The 18,660-nt window shown below is 45.7% G+C and overlaps 1 protein-coding gene across 5 annotated transcripts in view; it reads right to left on the bottom strand.

Annotated features, from left to right (window-relative positions):
• The window catches only part of LOC144762368 (epoxide hydrolase 1-like), a 294,492-nt gene that overhangs the window by 201,868 nt on the left and 73,964 nt on the right, over window positions 1-18,660 (bottom strand). Inside the window, exons 1-2 of one of the 5 annotated variants that reach the window (XM_078647531.1) lie at window positions 15,924-16,007; window positions 14,013-14,091 (exon numbers count right to left, since the gene is read on the bottom strand). The gene's annotated coding sequence lies outside the window, so the exon portion shown is untranslated. Of the gene's footprint in view, window positions 1-13,903; window positions 14,092-15,923; window positions 16,008-18,660 lie in introns of those variants that run through there. The other 4 variants (XM_078647530.1, XM_078647533.1, XM_078647532.1 and 1 more) reach the window with 4 other exon arrangements.

Raw genomic sequence — 18,660 nt, 5'->3', positions numbered from 1 at the left:
AGGCCGCACCTGCCTCCGTAGGGCCCCGCAGTGGAGAAAGCAGCTCCTCCGAGGTCGACTGCTGCTGACTAAGGCGGCTGTCCCGAAGCCAAGCGGGGAGGGCAAAGGCCAGACCTAGAATTTGGGAGGAACCGAAGAATGGGGGACCTGCCGCCCCTCTGACGAACACCTTGGCCTCGAAAATGGCGGGGAGCCGCCCTTCGACGATGCCGGTGAAAAGGACACCGCGTGGCGGCCTGTCTCGGGGAGGATGACACCAAAATGCAGCCAACCTCCGGAGAAGAGGCTGCGTCCGCAGACTAATCCGCGGCCCGACCCCTGTGCGGAGCCATAGAGTCCGCCGCCCGAGGCAGAACATCACCCCCATCCGGCGCCGATGGCGATGCCGGAGGGGGCTCCTCGAAGCCACACCGCGCCGGGGACCGGAGCGGGGCCAGATCCAAAGTGGCCAAGGGGCGTCGCTTGAACCGTGCCGGCTCGACCTCCGCCGAGGCAGCCGCCTGCGTGGAGGAACGAGAGGGACCAGGGGAATGACATGTAACCCTCTGCCAGCCTCGGCCTAGCATGCCTTGGAGGAGGCCCGGCGAGCCATGCGGCGCCGCCAGAGCCGACTCAACCTCCGACTCGTCCTCTGACTTGGAAGCCGCCTTCGTGGAGGGGCGAGAAAGGCCCAGAGCAGGACGAGGGGTCCCCATCCAGTCTCGACCCAGAGTGGGACGAGGAGGGTCCACCGAACCCTGTGGCGCTGCCCGGACCAGCAGGTGCTGGCGCTGTGGCGGTGTCAGCTCAGCCATGGGCAAGGCCTTTGCCTGCCCAGAGGGCCGAGCGGGACTCGGGGATGCAACCCGAGGCCCGGCGACCTCCCGCGACACCACAGGGACTCCTGCGGGAGTTTGCGGGGAGGCAGAGGCACCGTTGTCTGAAGGAAGGACCCCCAAAGTGCCGCACCCCAACAGTACCACATCCTCTAAGCCTGGATCCGAACCAGTCGGCGCCAGGGCCGGAGCCGCAGGTGGCGCTGCTGAGGGCCCTGGGCAAGGGATCCACTGACTCCCCAGGAGGGGAAGGAGGAGGAGACGCCAGCGAGGCCTGCAAAGCCGCTGCGTAAGTCTCCATATGGACTCTCGACGCTCCGTCACCGGGAAACAGTGGATAGGAGGTCGACACGCGGGCCGCATCACCCACGGAGAACCGACGCCCCCGTCAGGTCGAAAACCAGCCCCCGGGGATAAACTGCAACACTTACCCACCGGGGAGCGACAGTCTCGCGACATCGGAGAAGGACGAGGACGACGACAACGGCCATATCTGAAGCAGTCAGCCGAGGCTGACCGAGGAGAGGAAGCCGACCTTGAGAGGCGCGCTGAGAGAAGTTTCATGCGGCGCTCCCACGGCGACTTCGGCTTCAACTGTTAGCACGCGTCACAGTCTGTGGTGCCGTGATCCTCCTCCAAACACCACATACAAATGAGGTTAGGGTCAATCGCCGACATAAGACGCCCACACGACGTGAGAGTCTTGAGGCCTGAAGGCATTCGCACACTGTTCCACTAAAATTAGACAATCGGGAAGAAAAAAGGGGGGCCCCAAACAGGCCCGTACCAGAGACCAGATTCGCGTTGCACGCGGAAAAGGAAAAAACTGATGTCCGCGCGCCGGGGTGGGACTTATGTGGCCTCGCTGACATCACGTACGCGGACGACGCCTGGGAGGAGTCGCGTGATGCCCCCCCGGTGCGCAGGGATGCTGTGGCAAAAAGTTTCCAGATCCAGTCTCACTCCTAGGGATAATTCTACGTGAAGGAATCTGCGGTTAGTAGTCTCTATCAGATATATGGTTATGCACCAATGTCCATAACACACACATCGCTACAGGGTGTAGGGCTTCTGATGTCAACAAGACTCCATTCCACGAAGACCACCACCATAGTGGACTAGGGATGCACATGTGGGCCACAAAGTGCTCGTCCTCTGAAATGTCTTGGGACAGGGAACAGGTTTAGCAATACTGCGGAGCACTATTGGGGATGAAAGATTAGCATATGGTCTTACGCATTCCGCTGCACCTGGCTTCATCTGGTCACACAAGCTGGAGGGAATACGCAGCTGCAGCATAGTGCGTGCACTACATTTTGGACACGTACGTGTGAGTGGTGATCACTGCACACACAAGTGCCCTTGAGGCGTCAGGGGTGCACATTTTGTGCATTTATGGCAAATCTGGCAAGTGCCCAAAATCCACAGCACCTTGGAAAATGTGTTGTGAATCGCCTCTCCGCCAGGCTCAGACAGTGCCAGTGTAGGAGAGGCCACTGCACCAGGTGCCAGCATCTCTACCCACACCTTCTCTGCTCACAGGATACCGTGTTTAGCAGCGCCGCTTTTTAACTCCAGCCAGAGGAGCTCAGTTTACACTGATGTAAAAGGTCCTTTATGCAGCAAGCTGAGTTCAGGCAGAGGTGAAGGTTCTCTCAGCCTCGAGCACATCGCACCCTGGAAGCGGTGCCAGCCGGGACGGAACAAAGGCAAACACACGGCCACTAATCTCCATGTTGTTACAAAGCATGGCCTTAAAAAGTGTAAAAACAGTTGCAAGCTGTGGAAAGGGTGCACAGAGGGCTTTTACTTCCTGCTCTCGTGGCCTCGTTTCACCGAGCCCCCATGTGGACTCATGCCCAGCACTTCTGCCCTTCAGATGTTTCCTGGTCAGGAATGGTTTGCACGCATCTACCGGGGAAATGGAGGTTTTTCTACAGATTTCTATGCACAAGTCTGCTGTCCTTAACACTACTGCTGAACCACGGAATATTCGCACGTGTGGGGTCAGGGAAACAGTGCACTGCATGATTCCTTTATTCTCTTGTTTTGTTAGGACAGTAAATGTTTTTGCATATCAAAAATTAATTCCTACACAGCACCTCAAAACTCAGAGGTTTTACACCACTTACTTTAGCTGTGCATTTAAAAGTGCAGTAAGTGTGGTAATGTAATTTATGGTGCAATGTACACTTCTGTGGGTGTTCATATCACATTTGCGTTGCCTAGCCTCGTGAGAAAGCACCTAACAACTTGTCACTCTATGGCTAAATACATTTGCTCATTTCCATATTTGTAGGTGTAATCTGCGAGTGGAAGTATCACCCTATCCCGATTTTCTGAGCGGAAGAGTCCTCGTTATCACCACGTGACAACCCCTCCCCCACCCGCCCCAACTACAGCCTCATCACGCTACTATTCATGTCAGATTTACTCACGCCATTTCAATCACCCGCCACAGGTGTGGCAGAATAACCTGCCCATCAAAGCCTCAGTCCACCGGCATTATTAGGAGTCGGGTAGACCTTTCCCACTGGCACGGTGGTCAGAAACCTACAGGGACGGTCTGATGGAGTCGGGGCTGTTGCTATAATAACATTGGACTACCTGCCCCATTTCAAGGAGACAGTTGATGCTTGTTTTTTTCTGTTCTGGACAGCCAGAAAAAACACGGTGGTCTAGGACAGAAAAAAACGTAAGTTCTTCGGTAACCCCCCAACCGACCCCCCCCCCCCACAACATGGGAGAAATTTCCCAGGGTGTCACGTGTCATTGGTAATTAGTTTTTCAAAAACAAAGTACTGATTCGGCAGTTTGCTTTTGCAAAACAAAACGTTTAGTGAGCGGTTGCATGAAACATGATGGCCGCTCACCAAATTTTCAGCGGCTTCATAGGCCTCCTGTGAACGTACAGAGATCGCTGCAAGGCTGGCGGTGACCTCTAAATATTGCGGTCCTTCTGTCTATCAGGATGCAATGTCCCCGCCACCTTGACAGAGTAAACACTGGCATACTCTAAACCAGGCCTAGACAGGAAACAATTGGACCGTCCATCAAACTTATAAAAGAGCAGGTGGACCGAGGATTTGACCAATAGGGTACTCCCCCCAGTATATGGTGGCGAACCATGCCCAGAAACTCTTTATCAGGCTAACAGACGTCTAAGGACACAGCCCACTCCACTGAGACCTGCTGAAGACCTATTCAAGTACATCTGGCTTTGCGGCTCATTACAACATAACCATCTTACATTATGAATGTTCCTACGGGGTTCCCTGGCTGTCCATATTTGTCCTGCCCAGTGGTGCATCCCGTTACGGAGTTTTATGCTGGTGCATGCTGACGTACGACTAGACTGGTGAACTTATCTTGTTGTATGTTAATGCATTTAATAGTGTATTGTAGTGAAGAATGGTGAGGGATAGAACGCTAGAGTTTTATATGACTATTGATCACTCCAAAAATGCATATTCTCTCCATTCACCTTAATGAGATTACCCTCTTAAACGCCGGTCTTCATCCGCAAGAGCTTGATAGTTATGCCGGTTAGTTAGTGACATTGGTCCCTCACGTGTGAATATCGCGTACAGGACTGGGGAGTACCACAACTGCAGCCTAGTTAATTATGTCAGTTAAAATGTGCATTAGAAAAGGATCCTGCAGCCTCCTTTCACCTGGAAAGTCCCACAACCAGGGAAATCCAGCCACTCCACATACTACTGAAAAGCAAACATGATAAATACAGAGTTGGCTGACTTGTGCTCTTGAGGGAGAATGAAATCTCAAAGTAAAACACTGTCTTACAACACTAACAATACCTGCTCAAAATAGGTGACAACAAAAAACGGAAACGCTAACTGTGTTCAGTGAGATGGGCTGGGAAAAGTTCTCAGACATACACGTTGAGAAAAATAGATATGCCATGGTTTCAGGAGGCAAAACACCTACTTAATATTAGAATACTGGAATGTTGGGAGATCCATTGAAGAAAACTGAGTGTCTCGGGCCAATAATGACTGGAATAGACCTTATGTCTGCAGATCGAGCCTATCATTCAGGTTCAGGGCCTTTAATTAATGTTATGGCCCTCAGTAGCAGGGTGGCTTTCTATAAGATCCTGACTTCCTAAAGTTCATTATCTTGCTCCTAAGGAATCTTGTTATGTTGACATTCAGTTTCTATGCAGCCAGGTATCACTACCCATTCTGCTTTGTTGCACTTAAACATTTTCAATTTTATATTCTCCCTTTACTATTGAGAGAAGAAATTAATTTAGAGTTTATACTTTGAACATCTCAGAAGCTGAACAACAAACTAAATGAAAAAGGCAAACTTCCATAGCGAGTACATGCTTTGGCATCCTCTCATCCCACATCAGACCTATAATAGAGCAGTTGTGAAACAAAAGATGAGGCCAGTTAAGGCAGAGAGCCACATCTAACTTGGCAATCATAGAAAAATAAATTCTGTTGGAGTGTTTTCATAGTCACCGGAGTTGACTACATATTTTTTGATTTGCCTATAACTTTTGAGCCCATGGACGGATTTCCACCAAAACTGACAATCACTTGGAGTCAGCTAAGGTCTCTTCAGTAACAAGTGGGACCTAAGAGGGTGTAGTGAGTTTATCATCTTCTCTATTCAGAGTGAAACAGATCTAATTCATTTTGCACCCAGGACCGAACTTTGGACTGAAGGTTCCTGAGATGTGTGAACATTTCCTCTCTCCCTATAATGGCAAACCTTTCTTACAAATATAAAATAGTGGATTCAAGAGCTCCATCAAAATTCAAAGAGTACTTCATAATTTCCCTGTTTAATTCAGTTGCAACGAAACCCCAGACCAAGATCCAGACAAGTAAAGGGGCAGCACGGAGATGTCCTTCCAAAAATTCATACCTAATTCACTGTGAAACAATAATGAAATGTCCTCAGCAAGACCCAGTAGGTTCTTGCAAAAATTACTTTCAGCAATCTGCAGGCTGATGACATCTTCATAGGCCCAGGTGCCAGCGCCATAACTAGCTTTGGAAATGAACTTACTATTGTAAATGTCAATAAGGAACTTTATTGATTCGTTGCCCAGTTTCAACTGAGTTGTCCTGGTTTTCAACAATTCAGACCAGGTGCCTGAACTATTAAAACCAAGACCAAGATAGCTGGAAAAACTTGGCATTGCTTTTTTTATGGTTATGGACAATGAAATGTCTGGGTCTTGATCTCCTAGGGCCCAACATCATAAAGTCGGACTTTGAAAAGTAGTTTTTTAGATTTAGATCTAGAACCTTCATGAAACAGACATAGCCCCCAAAGCTCTCTGGAGGACATCTGCGGTGTTTCATAAAGTACGGTGTCATCATCACAAAGTAGGACTGGAATGTCTTTATTGCAGATTTTTGGGGGATTCGGATTCATATTTTTCAAATTCCTCTCTAGCCCATTGGTGTAAAGTAAAAAGCAGCGGGAGTGGGACAAGGACATAGCCTGCCTGAACATTCTCCATTTGCCCCATGCCAAACGCTGGCAAATACATTCAGGTGGAGATGCAGCAGTAAGTATATGATGTCAATGCCTACTGTTGCCATTATGGATCACAGCTTGGACCTTCTGACACAAAGGTCTAGCTTAGGTCCATAAATGATAAATCCAGGAAGCCACCTGTAGCCACAGTGAATTTGCTATTCAATAGCTGTAAATTAAGACGGTGAAGTCATTCTCTAAAACCATACTGTCTCTCCCCCCAAAACGTTCTTTACTTTCACCCAAGTAACCAGTCTCTCCATAATAACACGGCTAACAATTTTTACAATTGAGCAACTCAATGAAATGGGGAGGTAGTATCTCCGACCCCTCCTGCCCCATCACCCTTTTTAATTATCGGGATAATAAATGACCCTGGTCAGTTTTTGGGAAGAACTGAATTACTGGCTGCATTGAAAACATTTGTAAGAGTTGAACGCCATCTGGCCTGAGCTTTGCCAGAAGGGCTATCGGCCGTTGGTTTTGGTGACCGCCCGAACATCTAAGGAAATATTCCCACCGTTACCCACAATTAGTGGGTCATTAAAAGACAAACTGGAATGAAAACATCAGAGGTTTGCTGCCAGTGTGGGTTGGGGAAAAGGTCAGAACAAAGGCCCCACCCTACTGTGCACGGTCAAAGGCCCTGTACAGCAGGGGGAGTAAATTAAGCAGCAGGTGTTAGCTGCCCACCACCTCAGAGGGGCTGAAGGCTAGGTACGGCAGGGGTTGGTCAATCGGGGTGAGTTTAGCGAGGGACCTGGCCATTCCCTGTAACCAGCCCCTGCTGCACACAGCTGAAGGCTGTCTAGGGTGGAATAAGTTTAGTGCCTGTAGCCAACACGACTTATGCATGTGCAAAGACTATGCAGGGGCTTGAATTTAAGTAGGTCCTAAAAAAAAAGTTGAAAAAAGAGTTACGTTTCTGACTCAAATGTACAAAACCACTGAAACTCACCAGTTATGATTAGCAACTCATGCTGTCCACATGCTCAGAACAACAATTTGACAAAGGTGCAACAACAAGCAAGAGAGCAATTAAGAGAACAAGATGGTGGCAGAATGAGATATGGTGTGTGTTGCCAACCATAATTGGTGAATTTCAGTGGGTTTGTAAGTTTGAGTATGAACCACTTCGTCATTTTAACTGTAATTTTTGCAGTGACATATATATCTATATATTTTTCCTCTCACACTCGGCAAACTGAGGATAGCGGGCACTCCAGATAGCGTGTGTTTATAAAGTTTCCGTTTATTTGCAGCAGATTTAAAACTCTGACGCGTTTCAGCTTCCGTAAGCCTTTCTCAACGTGTACAAGCCCCACCACCTCTGGAGAAACATATATAGCGATCCCCATAGACATGGAGAACATACTTTCATAGGTCATGTCTCCCTCTTAATGCTGGAAGACAGATTCTTAAAGGTAACCATACTACATACTATTTAAAAACATTCTTACAAATCAAAAGGAGACGGTTTTACAAAAAACACTGACTAAAACCAAAAAGAGAATCGGTAAATACTCCAATACGTCAAATTCCCTTAATTTTTCAAAAATAATATATACTAGCAGCCCGTCCCGACGTTGTCCGGGGTTGAAAATGTATGTGTCTAATGTTTTTAATGTGAAAGTACAAATTATTGTAATATCTCACGGTATACAACATTTTTTGTTTAATCTAAAAAATCCATGTCTCGATTGATACCAGAATAAATACAAACCATACCAGAATAAATACAAACAATACCAACAATGAACTGAACTTAACTGAAATGAACTGATCACTAAAACTCTTCTTCGGAGGGGCAACAGGCAGACAGGCAGGGAGACGGACATGCAGCACTTGTATTTTGCAGGCACACGCGCACAAAGTTTTGCAAACTTTCACACTGATTCTACGTCAGAGCGCACATTTGCACAGTGCGTGTGTCTGACCCCGGCCGAGCTGAGACCCATGTTGTAGGAGCCGGGCAGCGAGGCCATGCTGCAGGCGCTGTTATAGCCGGGCCCGGCGCCCCCACCACCCCCACCGCTGTAGCTCCCTGTCATGGTGTTGTAGGCGCTGCTCACTATGCAGCCCAGGCCGTAGTCAGAGTCCGGCAGGCGGGAGCCCGAGATCATGCAGCTGCCCTGGTCCGGGGAGTTCAGGATCTGGTCGATACCGAAGCTGATGGGCTCGGAGTGTCACTGGTGGGCGCCCATGAGATCCATGCCTGTCCGCGCCCCACCCGCGAGCCCGAGCCCGCTCGAAGCCACAGTTACTAGCCTCAGCCTGCCCCCGATGCCCGCGGCGTGGAGGCAGAGACGGGATACGCACAGCACCGCCTCCACCTGCGGTCCCTTTCCCTGCGCTCCGGGTACAGCCCGGCCACCGAAGCCCTCGGTGCGCGGCTCCACCACAGGCCGGGCCATGTACCTCTGCGTTCGGATCCGGCCGGTTCTACCAACCGGAACATCAATCCTGTTGCCAGAGAGTCCCGGGCGAGTTGTAGCCCCTGCCCCCGGGCCCTGCCTCTCTATTGGCTGGAGGAGGGAAGAGGCTCGCTGAATGAGCGTACAGAAGGGGCGGAGGAGGTAGCGCGGCTGAGAGCCGGGGGAGCGAGCGGGGCCGAGGACACGCGCCGCCAACTTTACTTACCAGTATCGCGCACCCCGGACACAGGCACTCCGCGCCGCCTAAGGTTGTGTGTCTTGCGTTTGTTGGGCATGTGTGACTTGGCAGGGTGTCGGTTCCAAGCTCCTGGCCGTTTGTTGGGCATGTCGGAATCCGCAGGGTGTCGGTTCCGCGCTCCTGGCCGTCCAGACCTGTTTACTTTACCAAAATGGCCGGCCCGTGATGTCAGCACGCCTACTGCATTGAACGTCGTTAACGCACACTCCCACCTCCGAGATGGTGCTACTTCCAAGGGACTACTTTGGCAAAGAACGTACTTTGCCCTTCTAACGTATATATTTTGCTGCTATATAGCCTATGTCCATCTGCTTACCCTGTCCTTTCCAACGCTGTATTGGGTATTTTGATTGGCGCTGTGGTTCCTGAGTTTACCCGCCTCAAAGGTTCCCAGTTCTCTTTTTATTATAGTAGTATAGATAAATCAGCCATTTTTAAAAATTCTCTCTCGCATGCACCTAATGTGCAACTCATGCTTCGAGATGTGGTTAATTGCTGGTGACATTTTAACCCACTTCACGGAGTGGCAGAGGCATAACAATTTAATACCGGGGCAGTGCCCGTTTCCATGTTCAGCCCCTCAATCATATAGCACCAAATGCCCTTCTTAATTTTAGAGAGTTTTAATTCAGTGTTACTCGGACTTCATAATACTCAAAGAATCAAAACTAGGAAGGCGTGAATTCAGAATTTCAGTTATGTGCAAATATCACAATTACCGCAATGGCATGGCTATATTAAATGAAAATATAACATTTCACCCAGCATCAGAAGGTAATGTGCTAATGTCGCAATTGTAACAACAATATCACTAACACGCATCATAGAATAAATCATGTGGAAATCAAGGTGAGATTCAAAAATCGAATCTTGTACAAATTTCGCAATCACTATAGCAGCATGGATATATAAAATGCAAATATATCTTTTCACGCAGCAGCATCAACAATGTGCAAGTAACGCAATTATAGCAGCAGCATTGGTCAATCCCATATGCACATGTACCATGTGCGTATGCACCTGGTCTATCCACAACAGCAAATATTGAGCAAATATCACAGTTATACTAGAAATACATATAAATCTAGTGCAAAGGCATCCATTAGTTTTTCAGTTCATTCCTTCTCTAACATTTGTAAATATAACAAATATATCAATCACACAGGTAAATCACTCCTCGCCCAAATGTTACTGCAGTGCTAAAAGGGAATGTTTGGTCAAAGTTTTCACCCAACATATACTTCCATCTCCTCATCTCTATTCAGTCCTGCTGGAAACTTTGTGTGCAGATCCAAAATATACCTCAACTCTAAAAGTCTCAGTTGCATCACTCTATCGCCACCTCTCACATTGATGGATACCATATCACTAGCAAAAAATACAAGCTTCCCCAGATCGCTGTTATGTGTTTCATAAAAATGTTTAACTACTGGGTATGTAAAATCAGCACTTCTCATTTCCCTTTGGTGTTCCAATATCAGCTTACGCAAGGGAAAAATAGTGCTTCCCACACACATTAGAGAACATGAGCAGACTAACACACACACACAGTGATCCGAACCACAGTTGTAAAAATGTTCTATTTTTGTTTGGTAGCCATCTGAGGTATTATATTACACCATGTTGGGATAGTTTTACAAGCCTTACAACGGCCATATTAAAAAAAACCTTTAGCCTTTGAGCCACTTATCTGGTTTGCAGGATCTGGTGTAATAGCTGAGTGTCAATTCAACACTAAAAGTCCGCCCTTGCCTGTATGTTATTAGGGGAGTTGCAGGTAGTTCTTGACCCATTACTGCCTTACTCTCCACAGTATGCCCAATGGTTGCAAATCACATTTCTTACTTTGTGTGACATGGAATTATAACATGTGATAAGCCATATCTTTTGATCTTTTTTCTCCAGTTTACAATTGGGATACAAGAGCTGGTCTCTCATCAGAGCTTCAGCTTTTTTTGCTGCTGTATTTAATACCTTTGATATGTAATCCCTGGTTTTGAATATTCCTTTTATTTGTAACATCTGACTAATGAAGCCTTTCTCCAGACTATAGATTTTTCTCAGTTTCAAAGTTTCCCAGTAGGGTACACTCGCTTTCAAATTCTTTAGGTGTTGATTTTAAAGTTTAAAGTGCTATTACTAGTACTTTTCTGATGTCCTGAGGTATGAATTCTATTTTCCTGTACCTTCAATGTTATATTCAGGAATGTCATTTCAACCGCACTTATGTTTAGCGTACATCTCAAATTGTATGGGTTATTATTCAGCCTAGTCACATACTCACATGCTTTTTCTTGTGTGCCATTCCACAAATGGAATAAGTCGTCAATGTAACGGGTCCATAATAAAACATTTGCACAAACTCCTGGTGATCATCCGCCCAGGCCACCTACTTCTCCCAACAGCCCATCACTAAATTGGCAAAGCTGGGAGCGAAGCAGGTGCCCATCCCAGTATCAACTTTCTGACAATGAAAGATACTATCCTGCACAAATATGTTCTCCTTCAGGCTGGTTTGAATCATGCGAATCAACATCCTGTTATGTTCTAAATAACAGTCAGGTCTTGTTTTCAATTTTTTTTCACATGCATACATTCCAAAGTTTGGTCAATACTCCTATAAAGAGAGACCACGTCTAATGTAATCATCAAGTAGAATCCCACCCATACCAAATAATAGATTTTTAGCCAGGAAATCCCCACTGTCCTTTACAATACTATGGGAGTCTTCACAAAAGGGAATAAAAAGGTGTTGATGGAAATCGCAGTATTTTCTAAAAAGCTTTAATGTAAGGAGACTATTGGACCCCCAGGAGGTTTAATGAGATATATATATATATATATATATATATATATATATATACACACACACACACACACACACACACACACACACACACAAAAACAAAGGTTAAGGTGTTTGGAAAAACAAAGGTTAAAGGGACATTCTAGTTAGGTGACAATGTCAGTTAAAGCATACAGTTTTAAACAAACAAAACGACTGAAATTCACCATATTCAGTTATCTCAAGTAACTACACCTTGTGCCCTAAAGTAACTATAATGCGCCCCCAACCATGCACAGTGTTGTCATCAACTATGTCAATTCATATGTAGTAGTGATATTATCAATGAGGTCATAAAGGATTTCATGAGTGATATTAAATATGAGGTAATTAGCAGTGCATGACGAGGGCGAAATTCAGCTTGTGCCATGGGTGCCTCGGTACCCACCCGGGGCACCCACACATTTAAAAACATTTTATACAAGTCGGGGGCCATGTGGGACGCATGCCCATTAGTTAAATTTCAAAACATGCCTAGCAATAGGGTCCCCTGGGCCCTGGGGGGGAGGGGGGGCGGGGTGGGGGGGAAGGCGGCGAGGGAGGGTCTTACTCCTCTTCCCCCCTTCCCTCAAACAAAATAAAATAAAGTATGTAAATCCCCCGGGTCCTGGGCCACCCTAATGGGTTTATGTTAGAGAGAGCCATAGCCTGCCATTTTCTTTTAGATCAAGTTCACGGATCTGTGGAGGAGGCCCAGACCACAAAACAAATTACATTTTTGATCCTAAGGGGGCATGGTATCCCTACCTTGCCTCTACTTTTTTTTAATTTTTTACTTTTTATCAGGACAGGCAACTGAGTCCCTGAGTCCTAAAACGGCTGCCACCACATCTTTGTTGATGTGGGGCAGTCAATCAGATCTTATCTCAAAATCTGTTGGCTCCACGGATTATCTGCGGCAGGGGCGGCTCCTACATAATGGTGGAGGAGCACCGTCTCACTGCTAAGTCAGTCAGCAAAAAATAAAATGACGACAAAACGATATTATAATTTTATTTTCCACTGACTGAGCCTTGGAATTGAGGGTGGGGCAGGGCCCGACCATGGCAGCGATAAGTGATGGGCACTGTAAGTGTGCATGCCGGTTTGGCCAGCCATCTTAGGACCGCCAAACTGACATGCACACTTGCATTTCTCCAACCCAGCTGTGTTGCACAGCCAGGTGGAGAAGTGGCACAGGCTCCCTGTGCCTGAGCCGGCATCAGACCTGCCCACTATGGCCAATCCTGGAGCTTCCCTCATCCTTGGTAAAGCATGAGAGCTGCGTCTGGATTGGGTGGGGAGCCTGTGCTTTTAGCCCCAGTGACTGACAGGAGGAAAGGAGTAGCAAGGCAACCGGCAGCGCCAGCAACAGGTATGTTTTTTTTTTATTATTCCCCTAATACCCCCCTCCCCCCTTAGATTTGCTGCAGCCACCACTAGTGAAATATCCAATTTTTATCAACCAACATTTCTCAAAAACTACAGAATGGATTAACACCAAATAACACAAAGCATGCTTTCTGGACCAAGATCTTCCTACCAAATTTGGTGAAATTCTGTTCAGTAGTTTTTGCGGTATCTATCTTTAATTTTCCTATGGAAAATTGCATGGGGCAAACACTTTGTGGGACTTCCCCCTTTTTTGCAACCCCAGCTTGACAGATCACCCCAAAACTTTCCAGGAGAGAGCTGAAGTGGAGACATTTATTTGGAAAGTTTTTTGAAGATTGTCAAAGCCACAAGCAAACCAAAAAAAATCTATTTCCTTTGGAAATGTGGTCCTGACTACAACTACCAAGTTATGTTTACTACATGTTTAGATGTTTTTTTTGCACAAAATACAATGTTATCAAAATCCAGATTTACAAGCGAACCGGAAAATGTTTCACAGTTCCATATATGGGTTTCATTATCATAATGACAGTCCCCAAAAACTTGTGCATGTACTTAATAGAAGTACATTTTAACATTGCAAGTTCAAGACACAAAGCTTATTCTGTGAGTAGGTATGGCTTACTCACATCTTACACCTGAATTTCCAAAGAACGAAGTATTGTGAATGAAGTACTCAAAATCCACAATGAACCGATGATGTTCTTAAGCAAGAAGAGGTCGCGCAAGATGATTATACAATGTAAATCAGACTACACACAAGCCATGCTCACCACAAGACTTACCCTGGCTAGCAGAGATCTACAAACACAGCCCGCTGCCGCCCCTTCTCAGCACAAGACTGGCTTCACTCTGTCCCAGACTCTGGAAAAAAGGGTGGACAGATCAATAGTGTTATCACAAACTTAACAAGATTTGTCAAGCATGGGAATTTTATCTAAATGCTGGAGGTTGAACAGTGATAAAATGATTTGGAGTCTCTGCCTGGTGGACATACTTTGAACAGCTACAACCTTTGTAACCAAATCACGTTGGTTTGGTTTGATCTTTTATTGAACATGTGATAAAGAAATGTGTTTGTTCTGGCAACTGTTCTAATGCTAGTTAGACATTTACTGCCTAGAAAAGTATCATAAAAAGATACCAACAGAAAAACTTATGTAGTGTTACTACTAAACTTCAATGTTGTAAATGATACACATACTTATGATGCAAAACAAACAAAGGCAATAAAGAAATAAGTTTTAAAAAAAGTGTTACTACTACACTGGATTGATTCTACTCTTTATATGAATGACTCAGGCCTAGGTTAACTAAGAGTTCACACAATGCAGGGCAGCAAGCAAAGTCGCTGCGTTAAGTGAACCAGAGAGAGCAGAACTTAACGGTGCAATTCTGGCCTCTCCATGCACTGGTGCAGTTTGTGCAGCCAAGTGCCAACACAGGCTGCACAAACAGGGGTGTCTGCGTTGTGGTCTGCATAGTTTTTGTGCAGGATGGAGTGGCTCCTTGCACAAAAAACTATGCTGTAACACCATTCCCTCTATGAATGTGTGCTGCAGAATGCAACCCACTAGGGGTATTAAAGATATTTCTCCATGTTACCCCAGCCGCAGCTGGTGCAGGATTTTGACATAAATCCATGTCTGCAAGTCTTTGTAGATATGGATTTGCGTCAAAATCCATGGATGATACATGCAAACGCCCACGCACCACCTAAAGAATGCCTCCCTTACAGAAAAGAACACAAGGCAATGAATTAAGCTGTGGTGTGCTACTTTTTGTTACGAACCAATGCAAATTGCCATTTGCAGGGGCAGGGTGGCACAGAAGTACATGCTGACGAACCAGATCAACATGGGAGGTGGTGGCACAGAGGCACACGGGCAGGCGAAAGCAACATGTTAATGGTGCCCAGTAGCTGGTCAGGGAAGGCTGCAGCATGGTGGGGAGGGGAGCAATATGTAGGACAGTGGGGGACACAAAGCAAACACAGGTGAACAAGAGCAACTTGTTGACTTGGGGACCCCGGAAGTATATGGGTTGGGGCCAGAGGCACACAGGTGAGAGCGACAAGGCGGGTTGGGTTGGGGGACAAAAGTACACAGGTAAAGGAGAGCGATACAGACCGGAGTGTAAGAACAAGGGAGATGAACCACATGAGGGAGACCGCTTACAAACAAATGCACTCTCATGGCGTGCTTCAACAAAAATAAACAAAAGTAGCTTCCAAGATGCAAGCAGCAGAAGGACAAAACTCCTGGGACGTGTTCCAGGGGAGGTTCAAGCACAAAAAGAGGAGGTGAAGTTCACACACGCTGTAAGCAAATGAGTGATGATGAAGCCAACCAATCATAAGCAATGGGCCGGATTCTAAGCTCACAAAATGTTTCACAAGTAACAGAGTATGTATGCTCTGTTGCAGGCGAGCCCTAATAAATGGACAGAGACATTGTAAATTTCCAAAATACAAACAGAAATCTTAAACTATTTCAAACGTTTGGTGTACAATATTCTGTTTATTACTTAAAGTCAACCATGGAATTACACCCTAGCCAATATTCCAGTTATCAACTGGGCAGTCTCTTTTTTATGGAATCATGTAAATAGTAATAATCCACTGTGCTTTGGCCAGATGCATTGACAATTTGTCAGGACTCCTGAAGGTTGAGCATCCAAATGGAACTTTATCTTACACATGTGAATCTGTATCTTTCTACAATTTAGATCAACAAGGACCAGATTTCTAGACGGCTCCTTCAGCGGTGGCATTTTCTCAGGGAATCTGTGAAAACGATAATTTAGCTTAATGTGTCACCTTTTATGCTAAAACTCTTAAAAAAAGGGGGGTGTTTACGCATTGGGCTTGCTTGCCAAAGTGAGCGCATATGCCTTGTTAGGTCAATTTAGTGAGGTCAGAGCGTATTGAACACTTAGCTATTGAAACCATTTTGATTATCACATGATTGGAATTAAAACCAATAGTAGTACACCCTTTGCATTTTCATCACTGCAGTGTGCAGAATTTAAGCATCAGTAAACTTGCATTAATATAGCCTTACAGCCCACCGTAGCAGGCTAGTTCGGCCCTTAAAGGCTCAAGCCTTTAACAAAGAAGCGGGACTTTAATGACAGTATAGCCCAACTACAGAGGGCTATAAGGCTATTAGAACAATCCACTACTCGAGGGCAGAACAAATAAAAGGAAGACCTCACGGAGCCTGAGTGGATTGAGATCTGGAGTCTTTGCCTAGTGGACTTACTTTGAACTGTTCCAACCTTTGTAACCAAATGTCCTTGAGCTCCATAAGGTTCTTGTTCACAGCAACAGCTGTGAACGACAACGTTGGAATGTTGGAGCTCCGGGCTTCTACTGGCCATTAGAAGCCAGGAGCATTCCATTATTTTCAATTGAGCTCCCAACATTCCAATGTTCTAACAGAATGTAGATCACTGTAAAGATGGTGATATTTAGCAAAGTTCACCAGATGGTTTTAAAAGAACGCACATGACTAACAAGCTCCCTATACTGCAGAGCTCCTCGAAGATCACACCATAACCTAACCATCGTTTTGACTTCAAAAACAATATCACTGTAGGAAGATCAGTGTCCGTCTTAACAGTGAACCCCACTTTGTATGAGGGTACACCTTCCCAGTGCAGGGAATTTGTGAGGCTACAATGTGTCCCTCCCAAACACTAGATGTGGGATTCATTGTTCTCACCTAAAGATTAGACACCTCTTTCACGCTGCCTTTGAACCATCCCATCAGTCATTTATTATATTGATTTACCAAGGAACAACTAAGCATTTTGACAAGCGTGCATTAGCAGTTCTGAGTGGAGTACAAAGAGAAGTTGATTACACTGGATGGCTAACTGAGGCTGAACAATAACAGGAGAGTACATGCATACATAATTCACATACATTAGAAGACTTTCAAAGCCAGCCAGAATGTGGGGATATTGTTTCAGAAAATTCTTGCTGCATGAGAAGCTCCTTCGAAGCCTGTTCGAAAAAAAAGTGGTCCCAACTGAAAGGGTGCGAATGTGGATGGAGCACATATAGGTTGAAGTAGGCCTGTAACAATTTAGGATTTCCCAGAGGTAGTTCAGGGAGGAGTAGTTTATCGGCTTAAAATCTTTTTTTTTTTTTTTAAAAAGACCTATAGCATGTAGTAATCTTTTATGTGGACAGTCGACTATCTGTGAGAGAGAGTTAAGAGCTTGGAGTGAGTCTGGTAAGACTGTAGAGAGCCATGTAATGACATTAAAAGCTTAGTCCAATGGAGTAAACAAACATAAAAAGAGATCTACCAGTAAAGGCTTACAGTAGTCAAATTCATTGATGACAAGTGAAGAAATCAGTGTCCTGTTTGTATGAAAGAGCAACATTTCCATATATTCAATAACTGATATCTAGAAGATGTCGCTGTTATTCGTGAACAATCCTACATTCATTGCAGCGTTGAAGTTGATGCCAAGTTTCTACCAAAGGATTTTGTAGTGATAATGTCAATGTCAGGGGCTGCAAAACGATAGGCTGAATCGGCGTACACGAGCTGCCACCAACCACTGGCGGTTGGTTATGGCAGTTTGAGATTTGCGTCAAGAGATGAGGCGTGAAAGTAAAAAACAAGAGAGATTTAGGTATCCTCTGCACAAAGATGACAGTAAAGGCAAAAAAGAAGTGATTATATTGCACTGGGATGATGTGTAGAGTGTGAAGAGGACCAAGGACGGAGCCTTGAGACGTCAACTCTCAGTAGCTCGGAGGAGAAGAAAGGTGGAAGAAGAATGAAAGAATTATGATTGTAATGATCAGAGGTTGTGAAGTTGGATACAGGAGTAAGAGTGCTTTGCATGGACTGTCTAACCCTGAATCTAGATTGAAGATGTACAACAGTGTGTACTAAGGAAGGGGGCATTCCATTAAAAAGTAATGTTCTTAAGAACACTGGAAGTAATGAGGCAGGTTCATAGTTAGCTAGGGATGAAGTGGGTCTTTCAGTGAGAGCAGCACCACTGCAGGTTGGAAGCAAGAAAGAGAGGTGCCAGAGTTAAAGTGAAACACCAGGCAGGATGGCACATAAGAGAAGTACAGGGGTTTGATGATCTGGTGGCTGAAAGGATCAAATGGTTAATTTGAAGAACTGATCGATTTAAAATGGGAATGAACTCAACAGGGGGTGGGTGAGAGAAGGCAGAGTGACAGAGGGAGCGGATAAAATGGGAGCAATAGAAGATGAATTAAACTGTCTGGATATTATTTCGTCAGCGTCACAAAAATGGATCGTATGATTAAGGAGTCTACTTCCTAACGCAATCCTCCATTAACAAAAATGAAGCCTCTAAGGGCTTGGGCCCTTCTCTTCAGCAAAAATGACAGGATGACAGCATTGAACTTCTGTTTCCCCTCCATTCCTCAAAGGT

The sequence above is a fragment of the Lissotriton helveticus genome, chromosome 6, assembly GCF_964261635.1.
Source record: "Lissotriton helveticus chromosome 6, aLisHel1.1, whole genome shotgun sequence".
Classification (NCBI taxonomy): Eukaryota; Metazoa; Chordata; class Amphibia; order Caudata; family Salamandridae; genus Lissotriton; species Lissotriton helveticus.
Note: the sequence above shows the minus strand (reverse complement) of the source record. Positions and strands in the feature narration are given on the sequence as shown.